The sequence below is a fragment of the Nomascus leucogenys genome, chromosome 13 (genome assembly GCF_006542625.1).
Source record: "Nomascus leucogenys isolate Asia chromosome 13, Asia_NLE_v1, whole genome shotgun sequence".
Lineage (NCBI taxonomy): Eukaryota > Metazoa > Chordata > Mammalia > Primates > Hylobatidae > Nomascus > Nomascus leucogenys.
The window spans coordinates 93,021,003-93,027,002 of NC_044393.1; positions in this window are offsets into that span (position 1 = coordinate 93,021,003).

A 6,000-nucleotide genomic window follows, 5' to 3' on the forward strand; every position below is an offset into this window, starting at 1 on the left:
ATAGTCCTTCCTTTGACACTCTACTACTCTGTTTCATATTCAGGAGGCTCAAAAGTAGAATTGCATTGCAGCCTTGTACAAAGGTAAGAATGATGCTATAAAATTTGTCCTAGGCCCACTTAACAATGATGTGACATAATTGTCCTTTTAATAACACAAACTGTTTTCAATGTATCCTAACATGTTAGCTTGCTTAATTTTTTATTTTGTAAATGTTTTAAGTTTAATTAATTTTTTTATAGAGACAGGATCTTACTATGCTGCCCAGGCTGGTCTCAAACTCCCGACCTTAAGCAATTCTCCTGACTTGGCCTCCCAAAGTACTGGGATTACAGGTGTGAGCCACTGTGTTTGGCCAGTTTACTTAATGTCGAAAAAAATTATCACTATAATCATTAAGATGTGGGCTGGCTGGGTGCGGTGGCTCACGACTGTAACCCCAGCACTTTGGAGGCAAAGGCGGGTGGATCACCTGAGGTCAAGAGTTCGAGACCAGCCTAGCCAACATGGTGAAACCCTGTGTCTACTAAAAATACAAAAATTAGCTGGGCATGGTGGTGCGTGCCTGTAATTCCAGCTACCCAGGGGGCTGAGGCAGGAGAATTGCTGGAACCCGGGAGGCAGAGGCTGCACTGAGCCAAAATCGTGCCACTACACTCCAGCCTGGGCAACAGAGTGAGACTCCATGTCAAAAAAAAAAAAAAGTTGTAGGCTAATATTATTTTATCATAAACAAGATGACATTGCTAAAATATCCAAAATAGGATGGTTTTAGAGAAGTTCAATTGAGATTTTTCACTCTTTTCAAAAAGCCAGATTTTTTAAGTAAATAATATATATTATTTGTATATGCTATAATTTGCATATAGTAACATAAAATAATAATTGATTCATATTGATTGCAATAACAATAACTATAATCCAAACTATTTGTACAAACCAGTATTTGAATACTGGCCATATGGCTCAAACAGTTCCATATTCAGCCGTATATTATTTTCAAGGCAAATTCTCCATTATTTTCTCAGAGAGGTACAATATCAGCTTCTGAATGCAAATAATTTTTTGAGTTGCATTGCTGCTTCTTTGCTTGAAGTTAAGGCTTTCTCATCCCTTTGAAAATAAGTTTGGTAAGACTTCTAACTAAAACTATTCTTTAGATTTTTAATATGTATTCATTTAATTGGGTTATACTCACCTAATCTGGAATATTAGAAAGCATTAGGCTTTACCTGTCTTTTAAGTCCTTGGTTAAAAAAAGAAAAAGAGAAATTTAGACATGAGTAATGTCTCTTCAGTTAAATTACTAACTATACTTTAGGTTTGGAAAAATTGAATATAGGTTCACTCATTGTCCCATCCATCTTCAAATTTCCAGAATTGAACTCAACTTCTTCAGTGATTACTGGCACCATTACGTGTCCTTCTCTTAAAAGAGATTATGAAAACAATCATTAACCAAGACTTTTTGGGCAGAACTGCATTTGAAGCATGTATGAATATACAGTATTTTGTTGCTTTCTTAAGCAAAACAATGCGTTGAGTAGTGTCTTCAGGAGACATCAAAAATAGTTCTATTCATAGAACCTTTTCTGAATTGTAATATGCTTGGAGCTTAAAATCATATAGGTGTATGCTCAGTTGTTTTATTTGTGCACTTGACCACATTGGACTTCTGTCATGTTTGCCTAAGCACACAGCTTAGAAAGCTATTTTTTAAAGTTTATTTTTACTACCAACTTTTACTTGAAGTTAACTATGACCTTTGGCTTTTAACTGTGCACTACTTGCTCTGTCTTGGCCATTTATAGTGATTTTAATAAGACTAGCCTACAAGTATCTGGAAGGCACACAGTTTAATATGTGTTTACTTTTCCTAATTTTGTTTTTTGTCTCAAATAACTTTTATATCCATGACAGATAAAATGAATCTGAGTTCTATGACTGATTTTGTTTTAAATTAGCCTTTAGGATAGAAGTGGTTAAAAAGTCTTTTAAGGCTGGGCGCGGTGGCTCACGCCTGTAATCCCAGCACCTTAGGAGGCCGAGACGGGTGGATCACGAGATCAGGAGATGGAGACCATCCTGGCTAACCCGGTGAAACCCCATCTCTATTAAAAATACAAAACATTAGCCAGGCGTGGTGGCGGGTGCCTGTAGTCCCAGCTACTGGGGAGGCTGAGGCAGGAGAATGGTGTGAACTCGGGAGGCGGAGCTTGCAGTGAGTCGAGATCATGTCACTGCACTCCAGCCTGGGTGACAGTGTGAGACTCTGTCCCCAAAAAAACAACAACAACAACAACAAAATGTCTTTTAAAACCCAGATTACATTTGCTAGTTCCCCTTCCTTTGCACACATATTTACCCCATTAAATAAACTTGATTCCCTTAGGGACCTCATGTTGGTCTGTTCTTTGTTTTTGTTTTTTTTTCCCCCAAAATGGAGTCTTGCTCTGTCACCCAAGCTGGAGTGCAGTGGAGCGATCTCAGTTCACTGCAACCTCCGGCCCCCGGGTTCAAGCAATTCTCCTGCCTCAGCCTCCCGAGTAGATGGGATTACAGGCGCATGCCACAAAATAATTTTTGTATTTTTAATAGACGGGGTTTCACAATCTTGGCCAGGCTGGTCTCGAACTCCTGACCTCATGATCTGCCCACCTCGGCCTCCCAAAGTGCTGGGATTACAGGCTTGAGCCACCACACCCGGCCTGGTCTATTCTTGATAGTCTATGTGCTTCTTAAGTATTTAGTGATGTTGCCCTTATCATAAACTCTTGTTTATGGGGTCAAATGAGAATTCCAGTGTTTTGGTGTAGTGGCCCTTCACAGACAGTTATTCCCCACCCATCCCCTCAAGACACATCACTGAGACTTGTGCAAGTTTATACTTGTTGATGTTTCAGACTTACACGTAAATATCTTTTGTGGTGGTAACTCCGCTCTATCACTAACACAGTCCAGTGACCGCAGAGCCACACTGGCTGTAAACATGACTCAGAAGCTATGTGATTACAGCAGTTCCAAGCCTGTAGTTGAGGATAATCTTCTAAACTCTGAAGTCAGGTGTGTGGAAGGGCCGAAGGTTATGAGTAAATCAGCTGAAGAGAGACAGATGCCAAACTCAGTCATGATTCAAATGCACTTCTTGCTTAGATTTAGAAAACATTCTCTATGCTTAATAGTCTTTGACCCATTTTTTCCGACCCACCCATTGTAAATGACAGTCATGGAGTGGAAATTTCCCTAGCTGCTTCCTTGGAAGAGCATCCATTCACCCTGAAGTTCCCAAGGAGCGTCACAAAAACGAGGCTAAGGACACAGACAAAACTCGGGCAGTGAAGGTGAGTGAGTGAGGGTGTTGATTCTGGGTGGCTGTGAATGGGGCATCTGTGTAGGAAAGGAGCCGGGTTGGTGTGCGTTACAAACTTTTTCCGCGCTGCTGGGGTGGGGGTAGCTGGTGTCTGTTGCTCCGTGAATGAGTCATGGGCTGAGGGCAGAACTTGCTCTAGGGAGGGGCTGCATCTGGCTCACAGCATTCTCCAGGAGCACCAAGGCGCCGATGAGATGAATATTTTCCGGCAGTTTACCTGAGCATTTCAGAGAGGCAACTAGCTCTGAACAATGCAGATGGAAACCCAGAAGGAGAGAGGGAGCCAGTCCACATGGTGTGCTGAGTGAGATGGGGGCTCTGCATCTGCTCAGACCAAGGGGCTCCTAAGCACCAGGGAGAACATTCAGACTGTTGGGGAAAGGGTGGGCAAGAGCAACAGACCGTGGGATATTGTGGGAGAGTCATAGCAGCCCAACAGGACAGACTTTAGGCTATCCCAGAAGCAGACAGTCTCAGGGAGAAAAGGGAAATGCAGAAAGCAAAGAAATGATGGGCCCTCAGTGGGACTCAGCCAGCCCGTTCTAGAGTACTTTCTTATTGAGATCAACGTGTGGTGCAAATGAGAAAATTATCCACTGCTGGATTTGGAAGAACCTTGAAAGTCTTTGTGTCTAACACCCTCACTGGTCACAGTGGAGCCTGGAGGGGGAAGTGATTTACCTAAGGTCGTACAGCCAGTTGCTTATAAAGGACAGATTTGTCCAGCTCCATGTCCACTGCTAGGATGTAAGCAAGTGACCTGCTGAGCTTGTGCTCATCACCCAAAGGGTGAAGGTGACTTGCCATACAACGCAAAGGTTGAGTGAACAGAAAATGCACAGGCAGAATATTTTTGAGAGAGCAGGAAGAGGTGGTGGTCAGACTTGTGGAATTGTTTTTTGTTTTTTGTTTTTTTTTGAGATGGAGTCTCGCTCTGTCACCCAGCTGGAGTGCAGTGGCGCCATCTCGGCTCACTGCAAGCTCCGCCTCCCGGGTTCACATCATTCTTCTGCCTCAGCCTCTCCGAGTAGCTGGGACTACAGGCGCCTGCCACCACGTCCGGCTAATTTTTTGTATTTTTAGTAGAGACGGGGTTTCACCGTGGTCTCGATCTCCTGACCTCGTGATCTGCCCGCCTTGGCCTCCCAAAGTGCTGGGATTACAAGGATGAGCCACCGCGCCCGGCTGTGGAATTGTTAATAAGCAGGTTTGGGTTATGGAATTGAGCTTAGCCAGACAACATTAGCCAGAAAACATGAATCAAGGTGGTGTTTTCAAAGCAGTTCATTGTCCTTGCACAAGCAGGGCCTTAAAGAACTGAAGAGTCCACTGTGTGTGTGTGTGTGTGTGTGTGTGTGTGTGTGTGTGTAGAGGTGGCTGCTTAGATTCAAGGGAGGAGAGTACAGATCTTTGGGAGAAATGGGATTTGTGCAGTAAGACTGGGCTTCCTCCCTGAAATAAAATAATACTTGTGATGGGTTCAGTGGCTCACCTCTGTAATCCCAGCACTTTGGGAGGCTAAGGTGAATAGATCCCTTGGGCCCAGGAGTTTAAGACCAGCTTGGGCAACATGGCAAAGCCCCATCTCCACAAAAAATTTAAAAATTAGCCACGTGTGGTGGTGCACACCTGTAGTCCCAGCTACTGAGGAGGCTGAGGTGAGAGGATAGCTTGAGCTCAGGAGATTGAGGCTGCAGTGAGCCATGATCACGCCACTGCATTCCAGCCTGGACAACACAGCAAGACCCTGTCTCAAAAACATGAATTAAATAAAATAATATTTGCATTAACAAATAGAAGGGAAAAAAGATAAGGTGTGTTCCAGTTAAGAAACCAAGAGAAATGAATAAATATATAAATTGAGACAGGATGTCACTCTGTTGCCCAGGCTAGAGTACAGTGGCATAATGTCAGCTTACTGCAGTCTTGACTTCCTGGGCTCAAGTAATTCTCCCACCTCAGCCTCCCAGAGTAGCTGGGACTACAGGCGTGTGCCACCATGCCTAACTAATTTTTTTGATTTCTAGTAGAGATGAGGTCTTGCTATGTCACCCACACTGGTCTTGAACTCCTGAACTCAAGTGATCCTTCCACCTTCGCCTCCCAAATTGCTGGGATTACAGGCATGAGCCACTGCACCCTGCCAAATGTGTATTTTTTTTAAACGTTTGACAGTCGTCTTTTAAATATGGTCTCGGAACGTTTTTTTGTTTATCAGGTCTGAAAATATACCTGATTTCACCAATTTAAGTAATTTATTGGAAGTAATAGAAAAGTCAGACCAAAATGAACAATCTGTTTTGTATGGGGCAATGATGTGAAATAATGAAATAGTCAAATTGGAATGCTTGGAAACATTAAATGCTTGTTGTGGTTGGTAGCTCAGATGAAGGGGCTTTTGAGAAACAGGATTGTATCCCTGGCAGGCTAGAAGAATATGGGTTGGGGTAAGGGTGCAGGAGCTTGAGAAGGGGCACGTTGGGTAGAATTATGTGGAAAGAATGACATAAAAACCAATAGAATGAAAGTGTACCAGAAAGCACCCTGGAATCTCTGTGGGTGGAAATTCCATTCTCAGATAATGAAACTGTGGCAGTAGGAATGTATGTGAGGCAACCTGCCAGGGTAAT